This window comes from Hemitrygon akajei, chromosome 1 (genome assembly GCF_048418815.1).
Source record: "Hemitrygon akajei chromosome 1, sHemAka1.3, whole genome shotgun sequence".
NCBI lineage: Eukaryota > Metazoa > Chordata > Chondrichthyes > Myliobatiformes > Dasyatidae > Hemitrygon > Hemitrygon akajei.
The window spans coordinates 170,530,123-170,540,961 of NC_133124.1; the positions used below are offsets into that span (position 1 = coordinate 170,530,123).

At 43.3% G+C, this 10,839-nt stretch overlaps 1 long non-coding RNA gene across 1 annotated transcript; it reads right to left on the reverse strand.

The window, feature by feature from the left end:
* Window positions 1-3,204: 3,204 nt before the first annotated feature.
* LOC140732280 (uncharacterized) lies at window positions 3,205-9,286 on the reverse strand. The gene is made up of 3 exons (XR_012100033.1): window positions 9,177-9,286; window positions 7,449-7,544; window positions 3,205-6,595 (listed from the first exon to the last, which is right to left on the reverse strand). It is a non-coding gene; the product is annotated as an uncharacterized lncRNA (long non-coding RNA).
* Between the last annotated feature and the right edge of the window lie 1,553 nt (window positions 9,287-10,839).

Genomic DNA, 10,839 nt, shown 5'->3' on the forward strand with positions numbered 1-10,839 from the left:
TATTATGTTTTATTAAGAGTGTAGGCGTTAGAGAGTCACATCTCCAGCGAGGACGCTGGCATCTTGCAATCACATCGGATTTCATCACTGCTAGCTCTTTATGCTTTTGCTTGTCTCTCTCCGGAGTTTGTGATCTTCACAACTCCCCTCTTCCCATTTCACTTCATCTGCTTTTCTTTTTTTTTGTTTGACTCGATCTTTCTTCCACCCGCCATTCCTTTCTCCTCTCACAGCTACCATCCCCGATCTTGCCCATCACCATCCCGCGCGCTCATCACCTCGGGTTTCTGTCTATCCATCTACACTTCCCTCTCTATGTCGCCCATTTCTCCCCTTCACTCCCAACCCTGATGCAGTGTCAACGCAAAATGCTGACAAATCTAGACCACCACCATTCCAACACACACAGATGATGCTCAGGCCGCTGAGTTCCACCAGATTGTTGCTCGCGACCACAGCATCTGCAGCCTCTCGTGTCTCAAAGCTAGCATCTTGCTGAGGAGAATCGGAAACGGATGGGCACACAATCCCGCTCAGGGGCTGTTCGTTGAAGGTTGAAATGAGAAGTAGTTTCAGTATAAGTTTTACAATTACTCTGGTATAGACTTTAGAATGTTGTGCGTTTTTTGTTCTTCAATGAGCAGTATTTTTTATATTCAGCGATTCTTTGCGGAGTAGGCCCTTGGAGCCGCGCTACCCTAACCACCCCAGTAACACCGATTTAACCCTAGTCTAATCTCTATACCCGACGCTACCCTGGCGCCCAGTGATTGTGTCGGGTTAGTCTTAAGGTAGAGGATACAAAATGCAGAGTGTAGGCATGAATGTAGAGTTAATCAACTCAGCAGCCAGGGGGTGGGCGGTTTGCTAATGCATAGCCAGCCTCCACACGGTCTTTGACAGATCGAGGTCAGAATCAGAATCAGGCTTAATATCACCGGCATATGTCGTGAAAATGTTTGACTTCGCGGCAGCACTACAGCGCAATACCTGATAGTATGGGGGGAAAACAGCGAATTAAATTATATATACTTTAAATAAACAACTCGTGCAAAACAGGATAAAAAGTACTGAGGTAATGTCAATAGGTGCAATGACCATTCAGAAATCGGATGGGAGAGGAGAAGAAGCTGTTCCTGAATTGTGTGTATGCCTTCAGAATTCTGTGCCTTCATTGACTGTAACGATGAAGCGAGATGCTCTGAGTGTTGGGGGTCCTTAATAATGGACACAACTTTTTGAAGCACCGCTCGATGAAGATGTGTTGGGTACTATGAAGGCTAGTGCCCTTGACAGAACTGACTAATTTTACAAATCTCTACAGTTTACTTCGATACCGTGCAGTATCCCCCATCCATGTGAGACAGTGATGCAAGCAGTTAGAATCTCTGTAGAAATTTGCTACTACATCGATGGAAATTTACGAGTGTTTTAAGTGACGTACCAAATCTCCAGTTGAAATATAACTACTGCCTTGCCTTCTTAGAGCTATATCCGTTAGGGCCAGATTAGCTCCCTCAGAGAATATTAACACCCAGGAACCCTTGACTACTGCAGCCTGCCTCCGCCTTCACTGCCTTTGTGGTGTGCCAACATCTTCCGCCACATCTTGGTTGCATAGTTCTTTGTTTGGAATCACCCCATTGACCTTACCGGCATGATTGACTCTACCGGGTGCTAAGGTGCAGACGGCATCGCTCTCAGGATCTCAGGACCTCACAACCTCTCCACCTCGATACAATGGCAATCCTCGGAGCCGATAAACGCGGGAGCCGAGTGGTTTATTCCTCTCCTATTATGTGATCCCCTACACATTATATCAACTCTATAAGAAAGAGCGCCCCTTGAAAGTCTTTTTAGCTGTTTCACGGCGTCACAGTCCCAGTATCGATTCTGATCTCAGAGTGTGTGTGTGTGTGTGTGTGTGTGTGTGTGTGTGTGTGTGTGTGTGTGTGTGTGTGTGTGTGTGTGTGTGTGTGTGTGTGTGTGTGTGTGTGTGTGTGTATATAATCGGGCGCTGTAAATTGTGCCCCAGCAGAAAGGGGGAAGGGTTGGAGTTTGACGGAGCCTGTGGCTGGGTTAGCTAATACAAATGTTGAGAACAGGGATGTGGTGAATGAAATGGGATCAGAGTAAGCAGTTGTTTGATCGTCGTCACGGATGTTTTTTGATTGGGATTTCCTGTTTCCGTACTGCACAAAACTTAGCTGTTGCATTTTTACAGTACTGTGCAGAAGCCTTAGACACACAGACACACTGGGATGCCTAAGGATTTTGCACAGTACTGTGTTAATTAATGGGGAGCAGGGAGCGTGTTTGTAAATCTAGCGGGAACAAAGAATGTTGGGAATAGCGAGGATGGAGCGCCGTGGTAGGGCGGTGAGGCAGGTCGTAGAGCAGGTGACGCAGGTGGAGATGCAGCCCAGCCTGACACACCAGACAAGGTTATTTGATTCTGAATAATTGGTTTATTGATCATTACAGAATGTCTCTCTAGTGCTTTCTGCTCCCTCCTCATCTCTTCCCCTTTGCCCAACTATCATTCCCCTCTTCTTTCTCTTTTTCCACTCTTAGTCAACAGCAGACACCCTTATCAGAAATCAGGTTGATCATCACTTACATATGTCATGGTTTTTTTTGGCAGCAATACAGTTCAATTGCATAAAATTACTGCAGTACTGTGGAAAGTCTTATGCACTATATATATATATATAGACTTTTGCACAGAATTGTATACTCCCTAGCCCTGGAGAAATAGCTGTGATTATCTTATCTAGCCATTCAACACTTTATAAAGCTCGTTAATGTTACCCGTCGATCTGGAGTAAAAAGTGCCAGCCTATCCACACTCTTCCTGAAACTCATGCCCTTTAGTCTCGCTACAATTCTTGTGAGATTCTTTTGCTTTATCATATCTTTAATATCGCTATGTGACCTTACTTGCGCACTATTCTCCAGAAGTAGTCTCACCAATTACTTATACACTCGTAACACTGATGTCCCAACACTTGTGCTCACTGGATACGTCTTCACTATCCTGACTATCTGCGCTCTATTTTCGAGGATCCGTATCCTTGTACTTCTGGGTCATTCTGTTCCGCTGCTCACCCCACTGCTGTATCATTCGCTGTGTATTTACTGCCCTTGTTTGACTTATGTTACAGATTGAACTTGTACCAAATAAATGAACACAAAACCACACAGTAAAGTCGCAAATGCAGATCCATTGTTTATTAATAAAAAAAAACAATGTTGGTCTTAGTTTCTTAAATGCTTCACACAGAAATATGCCGATTTGTTCGAAAAGTTAAGCAAAAGGTCCAAGTCTTCACATTATAAATTATTCTTGTAAAATGACATTGAAAAGAGTTTGATCTGTGGAAATGTTTGTTTGATAAACTTCAATAAAAAATAAATTGCAAAAAAGAAAAGAGTTTGTATCAGGAGTGCAAAGTAGTCTTTTACAGATTTTTGCACATCAAGGTGAGCTGACGCTACTGGAACGCTACATATTCATTAGCCATCCCAAATACACCCGCCTCCATCCTTAACCATCAGTAGGGAATCATCTGTATGGTTTCAACTGTTGCTTATCCAGTGGTTCGAATTAGAATTTTTTTTATTATTGTCAGACGTACCGTAATATATTGAAAATAAAGCATGTTTATTTAACCAGATCTTATTATCGTTGTTCACTAAGGCAGCGTCCTTAAGTAGGAAAGCAAATATTTAGGAATATTGACTAATTATCGGTCATGGGGAAAACGGAGGACTGGAAGTTCAAAAGTACTGGGGTATTATCCACAGGGTTGATCACTTCCTGCTACCACATCTACTCGTGGCCAGTTCCTGTATCTACTGAGTTTAAAAGACTTTCCAGCGTCAGATCATTTCAGAGGACACTTAATGGTGGACCTTCCTGGGTCAGACGTTACAGATGGTTAATTTCCGTCTTTGACGGACTAGACAGGATTGGAACGGTATTTACGAGCATCGTTGCTGAGCTAAAGATAAAATAGATTGTTTAATATATGCAGATAAAGCACAAATATTGATAACATGAAAATTGATAGAAGACACGTTCCTGAATTCTCCAATGGGGAAGTGTTTGCTAATAAATAAATTCACTAAGACACCAATGGACCCAATCCGATCAGGGCCCTTTCTGGAATCGAGATCCTTTCTCTCTTGCGCTGTGCAATTCGGTCTGAAACTCGGAGAGCCATAGGGTCGTACAGCATGGCGCAGTTTGTCCATGCCGAACTAGCTGCCTACCTGAGCTGGTGCAAATCACTGTAATCATTCTCTATCTGTTCACCTGTCTATATACGTTTTAAACTCAATAGACACAGGAGCAAGGTAATAGGCTGTTTGCATGGTTTACACATCAACACTGAAAACGATGCTATAGATACTTTGTCCTGAGACTATCAGCCTTAATTATCCTGATCTGTAATGTCTCCTCTCCACTCACTTCACGAGAGCATTGACTTTATGAAGAACCCTTTCAAGAATAAGTTTTGGTTAAGTAAACCAACCCTCTGTATAAGACATCAACAGAAACTCTCGCGACAATGAAATAATTCGCATTTACCCCGAATCTGCACATTCCCACGATGAATGTGTGTCTGTGTGACACACCGTTTGGTTTAATCATCTCGCTTACTGGAAGATTAGATTCTACTAGTTCGTTCCTGAAAGCACGGAATTCATTGGAGATCGAGAGCGGGACAGTATAGCACTGAAAGAGGCCCACCAGCTCATCAATCTGTGTGCACGGTGATGCTAATCTAATTATCCTATTATTTTTATCTGCATTCGTGTTACCCACTTTTCATTTTCTGGTCTAAATGCATATAAACGCAGCAAACAGATCTATATCTATCACCCGCGGCAACATAGTACGCACCCACCCTCTGTGTACATAAAAAAACAGTCTCCTAAGTCTCTTCTAAATTTTCACCCCTGGTCGGAAAGAACAACGGAAAAATGATGAAGGGTTTGGCCTTCCTGTCTGTCTTTGATATTCGCGGGCGTTGTTTTAACTTAGCACCACGACTGATTCCCTTAATCGCAGAGATCCCTGTTTTAAAAAAAAACTCTATCCCCTTTCGTAAACATGCTGAATAAATTAATCTCTTCACCCAGGGCTGTGTCCTTTACTTGAAGGAAAGTGCATACTTTTAAAAATTCACCACGATTCATGATTCACGGAGGAAGGAGTATAACTTAAAAATGCAAAAATATACAACAACTAACAGAAGAAATCACATGAAGCTAAATATCTACTTAGAGTGAATCGCCAACCAGCACTAACCAGTTTTCGTATTCTCTTAGTTTGGAATTGTATTAAAACTGTAAGAGTGTCAACGCATGTTGAATGAACGCTACACAGCGGCCCGCTAATGGAAAACTCAAAATGTGGACTTTTTCAGTCTAAGAGAAGGAGAAAGGGGGGGCTTTGGGAAGGGGTGAACAAAAAGGTGGAGAGGGATGAAACAGACTGTTTCGAAGGAGAGGTTACTGAACAATGGAAGATAACTAAGACACAAGGGACTACAAGTGCCCGATCTCAGTACAACACCAAAGATCTCAGCGGGTAGCGTAGTATCTGTTTCGGAGGATGGGGTGGAAGTTAATATTTACGGTCTAGACCCTTCGTCTGGGCGTATAAATGGACTTGAAGTTACGGTCCGGAACGTCTATTGCCCAGATTCCTGTACCGAATATACGCTTGGGCAGTGGACAATACAATTTACCAGAGGAGAATAACCGCAAGTGCCGAGAATAGAAGTGATAAAGGGAATGCTGGTTATGGTAATTACTGATTTCACCGAGACGGTAAAGCAACGTAGACACGTCCCCGGCGGCCACTAGCTTTGCGGGGGGTGGCGGCGGGTGTGGGAGAACACCTGCTCTGCGGCATCGGGCGACCTTAACCACGTCTGGATTTTGATACACCGAGGGAAACAGCACAGAAACATGCCTTTCGGTCTGCCGTTATCATTCTTCCAATTGAATTATTGCCATCCCCGTTTGCCTGCATCTGGTCAGTAGCCTTAGTTAGTTAAGGGCTAGACTGGACGTTTTCCAAATGTTAATGGAGTCTTGGCTTCCACCCCCTTATCTGATACAGTGTTCTAGTTTCCAGACACCCGTCTGCGTGAAAAATAAATCCTCTCTGGTGTTCGGCTAAACTAGCTGAATTTCATTTCGTACCTACTATCTGTTGTCTTAGATTCATCCACCCACGGGATACAAAGTTCTTACTTTTTTCGGAATCTATCCCCTACATGCTAACTGTCACTTCCCGCATTTGCAATATCCCCTCGGTCCACAATAATGTTCAGCATTCTCAGTATTGCACTCTGTAATATGTCGTCCAATGTCCAGGTGCCGGTCGGTTCAAAGTTGGTTGGCCATTCACGTCAGGATCTGAACTTGCTGAGCCCCGCGACTCTATTTTACACACGTTTTACACACGTCTTCCCGTCTTGTTCAGCATCGTGCTTGTAGGTTGGATTTTTATAGCCCGCAGATACACTAGAACCTGAGTAAATATCTTCACCCTGCCATCCTTTAAACCTGTCAAACACTTACAAGAAAAAAAATACTTTATGATTGTGTGATTCCAGATATTCGTCGTAATACAGAAAGATGGGCCGATAGGTTTTATCCAACGCAGGGAAGTGAAAACTATCAACGCCTTAGCATTAAATAGAGCGACTGACGACGCCTGTTAAGCACTTGCAAGCATATCAGAAAGTCGGCAATACTGAGCAAAGCGCCGAATGAATTTTGTGACATAAGATGAATGATAAGCACTTGAAATATTTTATTTTGGGAAATAGAATTTCGAAGGGCTGATTGTGTCCGAAATGCCTTCTTCTCACACCCTAGTTCCTATTTGTGTGCAATAGAATATATATTCGCGCGTGTGTGTGTATTTCTGTATCAAAGTGTGCGGGAGAATATGTGTCTATTAAATATATGTGTGGGAGAGAGGTGATGCCGATGATTGTGAGTGTGGCAAGCGCGAGGGTTCAACAGGGAGGGAGGGAGGGAGGGAGGGGGGAGGGAGGGGAGGGAGGGAGGGAGGAGGGGGAGGAGGGAGGGAGATGGAGGGAGGAGGGAGAGGAGGGAGAGAGAGAGAGAGAGAGAGAGAGAGAGAGAGAGAGAGAAGAGAGAGAGAGAGAGAGAGAGAGAGAGAGAGAGAGAGAGAGAGAGAGAGAGAGAGAGAGAGACACACAGAGGCCGGACGGGTATACGAAACTGAAAGAGCTATGCAGTTCATGGCTAGCTCAGACTTTGTTCCCAGAAGTTTCTGTTTGGCGGAACTGGTTTGTGCTCGACAGTCCGTAAGGCTTCGAAGCCTACTGCACTGTCAGGACAACTGAAATTATATTAACGACGAGATGACGAAGGATTTAAGACGATCGAAAACTTACGCTTATGGCACGCCTTATATACGCATACGATGAAGAGGCACATCAGAATGAGCAGGGCCAGAACTGCAAACGCTATTGCCACGTAGCTCCCTATTCCTGCACGTTAACGACAATAATTTAACTTTTAAATTACTATTGATAACCATAGAGAACATTTCAGTCAGTTGAATTATATGACTAAAGACTTTGAGTACTCTCTATTTTTAAACAACGTTCAACATAATAGAAGTATTAACATTAAACATAACATAACGATGCTTAAAGAACTGGTGAGATGTCAGGCCTCCTGTAACAAATTATTTACCTCCTGACACCCAAAGTCCTTTGCCCAGGTCAGTGTTGTGATGGGTGTAAAAGAGGCTGTGACCATCCACCTTATCTCTGCCCCTCACTGAGATATAACTTTATTTACGATCACTCCTCGGTCTTTCATGATTAAGAGCAGTCACTCCAAGTTTCTCCAGTGTCTCCTTAAAACTAAAACAGTTCTGGCTTGGAAATATGCTTGTGAAGCTATACCCCATTGTTCAAGAATTGTTATTCGAAATAATTATTGATCAATAAACGAAATTTAGTGAAGGAATGAGATTGAAAAGCACAATTGTCAGACAGGGAATACCATCTTCTGGTGTATCTTTCTCCCTCTGTATCGGGTATCCAGTTTGAGATGATTGGTGCAATGGGATAGAAAGCTGTGTTTATTAGGAGGCATCCCAGATCTCATGGTGCCCCCTCTGCGCTACACTACAAGTTATTTTAGAGTCACAGAGCAATGTAGCATGGACGAAGTCATTCGGCACCACCAGTGTATGCTGAGCAGGGTTCCCAGCCCGGGTGGAAAGGCTGTTACCGTCCACGTACTTATGCATCTCGTAATGTTAAACCCTCTATATGGTTGTCCTCATTTTCTTCCGTTCCAAGGAATAAAGACATAGCCTGGCTAACATCCATCTCTGAGACCCTCTCGTCTTGGAAAAATCCTTGTAAGTGTTTTCTGTACTGTTCCAGTTTAACCGTCTTTACTGTAATAGGGGTGCCTAAAACTAAGCACAAGTACTTCAAGTGACTCTTTTCAAAAGGTTCATATAACGCAAACATACTGTACCAACTCCTATGCTCAATGCCCTGTCTCATTTCAATCACGTTAATTGGCGTTATTTTCCTAGTATTCGCTGGAGTGACGTTGTGAGCACTCAAAGCCTATTATCTGGCTCGAATATTCTGAACTGTTATCCAAAGGGAACGGTCGTCAACACGTCCGTGTTAGAAAATCAGCACTCCGAACTGCTCTTCAGTTGTCAAAGTCTTTGCACGATACACTGTGCAGCGGTTACCACGATGGTATTACAGCTCCAGGCATTCCAGAGTTCGGGATTCAATTCGGGTCCTGTTCTGTAAGGAGGCTCTGTACGTCTGCCCGATGAAACGGTGAGTTTTCCTTGGGTGCTCTGGTTTCTTCCCACAGTCCAAAGACATGCCAGTAGGTTAATTGGTCACTGTCAATTGTCCTGCGAGTAGGTTAGGATTAATCAGGGTTGTGTGGTCGCTGGGGCGACATGGCTCGAGGGTCCATATTGTATCACCAAATAAATAAATACATATTGTCGGGAACACTGGTAAAAGGCATTAATCTTGCCAACAGGAGCAACAAAAATGCCGATCCGCCCGCCATAGAATTCGATTACGGCTAATTCTTTACCCACCATCGCCCTCTCAGCTCCCACTTACCACGTCCGACGTAGCAATAAGAAGACGTGTACCGGTAGGTGGCTCTACACTTATAGATCGTATCCCACCGGTTAACAAATACCTCGCTCGACATGTTCACTGTGAGCGCTGGGCGTCCTCCTTTTACTTCATCTAGCCCACCCGGTCCAGTCCATCTGAGGGTGGGGAACGGAACGCCTCCGCTATAGTAACAATCCAAGATGACGTAGTCCCCCGAGTGATAGGAAGTGCATGATAAATACGACACGCTTCTGGCTGACGTGCATGATTTGTCTGAAATAAAGAGTGGAAAGCGGTTTAACTACTGTTCTAATTGCGTTTAAGGCAACAAAAAGCGCACTGTGCCTGCTATCCACAGCAATATGCGGTGGTCCGCATTGTGGTCACGGTTATTCTACATCTGAAAGGCTACACATTAATCAGAGTCGTGCGACAGCCACGATTCCTTTAACTGATGAATCTTGTCTCGGGATGTGGCAGTACAGGGTATGAATGTTGGATCATGCGCTCGGTTTGGTTCAGTAAGCGAAATAAAGCAAAATTGTGAAGATAATTGTCAAACCTGGAGAGACAATAAAAAAGGATGAAACCAATGTGAGGAAAAAGGTGTCATATAGCCAAACTGTATTAATTTGCCAATTATTCTCACATGCATCGGCGGTTTTTGCATCCCTTTCCTTCAGGTCAATTAATTTCAAAAGAGCATCGAGACAGTGCAAGGAAAAACTATAACATAATGCAAAATGAAGCTTTACAGGAATTGAGAGAGTGCAGCGCAGGCAGACATTCAGTTGTAAACGTATACCGTGCGGTCGAAGATCGGCTCATCGCAATAGAGAACCGTATAATAATAACAGCGGAAAATAATCTGTCATAGAAACCGTTCTTCAATCTGATTGTTAGTGTTTTCATGCTTTTGAATCTTCTGCCTAATAGGAGAAAGGAGATGTTGCTTAAAATGAAGTTACTTGGGTTGTGGGGTTGCAGGGTCGGTGTGGCATGAACAGCCGGGAAGATAGAAAGAATCTTTTTTTCCGTGCTCTTCAGATTCATGATTTCTTTATTCTGAATCACTCTGTAGTAAAAAAATTATTTACCGGATCGCTTACTTCCTGTTCCTCGCTTTCGGTATAGAAAGCGAATTTCTGCAGTTTTGTTTCCCCTGTACATGCTGCGATTGAATTTCGTTCAGTGAATTTCAGAACATAACTATCAATTACATAGATAAGCACCGTCTCTCGCCACTGCTCCCATCCCTTAAGGTTCCTTCCGTTAGTTAATGGGTGTCTAATGATTAAAATCACTTTCCGTGCATTTCCATACACGCTCTACGTTAATCAGTCAACGCCTTTCCACTTCCCTCTATTCTGCAATAGGAATATTTAGTAAGTATCAGCACTTTTTATCAAAATTTTAGAAAAATATCTTGAACTGGATAAGTGACGGTTAACATCTTTGACGAAAATTTGCGGGGATAAATCTCGACTGTTTCAAATTGCAAATTGACTACTGTACTAAAAAAAAAGGCACTGGATCATTACCATCTATGAAACCGAGGCTGGCTTATGGCCATTTCTCGCATTGCTATCCTGACCCATTTATTTTACAGATGCCATTCCAACATATAATTATTATCAACCATTCGCTCAGTATCGATCGCTGT